At 46.3% G+C, this 1813-nt stretch overlaps 1 non-coding gene across 1 annotated transcript; it reads right to left on the bottom strand.

The window, feature by feature from the left end:
• Window positions 1-1518: 1518 nt before the first annotated feature.
• Window positions 1519-1590, bottom strand: trnaw-cca (transfer RNA tryptophan (anticodon CCA)). The gene has a single exon. It is a non-coding gene; the product is annotated as a tRNA-Trp (tRNA).
• Window positions 1591-1813: the final 223 nt, after the last annotated feature.

The raw sequence follows: 1813 nt of genomic DNA, 5'->3' as shown, positions 1-1813 counted from the left end.
AGCGCTTAACAGGTACCGTCCTGAGGAATGTCAGCAATGAAGGGAGATTGGAAAGTTTGGGGTAGCTCTCGTTGGAGAACAGAGGGCTGAAAGCTGGTCTGATTGAAGTTTTCCACGTCATGAGGGTTTTAGACAGAGGAAATAATGCAGTGAAAATGCTCCCAGGCCTGAAAGGATCGACAATGATTTGGCAGAGATTGAAAGTCATCAGGAAAATAAGTAAAAGTGACATTAGGAAGACCGTTTTCACACAGGGAGTGGGGTCAGTAAGTCGCTGTCTGACAGTGACAAAGAGGGAGATTCAATGGACACAAAAGGGAATTCGATTGGCATATTCAATGTAACAATGCGCAGATTTACAGGGAGAAGCCGACAGAATGAGACACTTATTTACATATTGTGTTGAGCCAACAGAGCTAAGGTGGGCCACGTAGCCTCAGTCTGCGCTGTCACACATTTCGTGATTCCGAGTGAAATCGGAGTTGGACCAACAGAACGTAGGAAATTTGACAACGGGTATATTCTGCCCAACAGGATACTTCATCACAGCAATGAAGGTGTTTTGACATCATTCTCGAAGATACATGACACAATGCAGATTCAAAACCGAGTATTCCTTTGAATCACTGAGTAATTTGTTTACAGTTATTCAGTTGAGGTGAGCGGGGTTGCGCATTGGGAGCCACCCCAGTTGACAGGTCGAAGCCGTTTTCTCCTGTGTGATAGTCCCACCAGCACTCCAATTTGCTGTGCTTCCAGTCAGTAGATGCAGATTACTATCCCATACTGATACACGGGCCACGATGACCCAGCTGTGGTGACAAGCTTGTGAATGTCTGAGTGCTCTTCTCCTGTTCTCTGTCTGGCTGCTATGATCCGAATCATCAAACCTCTCTTCTCCGAGATACGAATAAACTGGGGCGGGGGGAGGTGAAGGTGAAACACATTAGTTGCGGTGTGTTCCATGCCCAGGAGGCCCTGCAGTAATTCCCCACGCTGTTTCACACAGCAGCATCCTCTCGGTGAATTACGCTTGGCAAAAAAATCGATTGAACCAAATCAGTGTCCGGCATTGGATTTTACTGACACCGTTTATAAAATTCAGGCTCACCATTAATGTGGAGAAGGGCCGTCGGACTAGAGTTTCCGCTCCTCCTGTTGAATAAAGATAATTTTAACTGTGTCCAGTGAGAGGAAAGGATTTGCTGTTGGTGGGAAACATTTCTATCTGAACTCGCTATCACTCTCCTGATAGATTGAAACATAAAGCTGGGAGTCTCTGGATTATGTTGTTAAAGTATCGGTATTACGTTATTCACACCGCGCTGTCACCAACTGAACGAAGCGGCTGCCCAGAGGGAGGCGGCTGTGTTTAAATCCCGTGATGAACTGGGGGTGCTGAACAGGGGGTGCTGAACATTTACCCAAACAATGGGCACACCACCTCCCTGACACAGAGTTCACAAATCAAACTGACAGCAAAGCTTCTTGATTTGAAATGTAAGAAGTTGACGTCAGTGAGCCTGACGTGATTCGAACACGCAACCTTCTGATCTGGAGTCAGACGCGCTACCGTTGCGCCACAAGCTCACGCGAAATGTCTGTCCTCTATTCATGCTTAAGGGAAGTGATCGCACTGGAATGATTTTACGTTATGAGTAACAACGGAGATCAACAGTTCATGTCTGTTCTGTCTCTCCCTCCTTCTGTCTCTCGAAACAATTTCCAAACTCTGCCTCAATAAAAAGGTGAAAGAACTGTGGATGCTGTATATCAGAAACAAAAACCAGGAGTTGCCGGTGACCCTTCCACA

This window comes from Chiloscyllium plagiosum, unplaced genomic scaffold, assembly GCF_037043375.1.
Source record: "Chiloscyllium plagiosum isolate Xiang-an unplaced genomic scaffold, Cpla_swu_hap1 HiC_scaffold_27, whole genome shotgun sequence".
Taxonomy (NCBI): Eukaryota; Metazoa; Chordata; class Chondrichthyes; order Orectolobiformes; family Hemiscylliidae; genus Chiloscyllium; species Chiloscyllium plagiosum.
The sequence above is the reverse complement of the archived record's forward strand: the minus strand, read 5'-3'. Positions and strand labels throughout refer to the sequence as shown.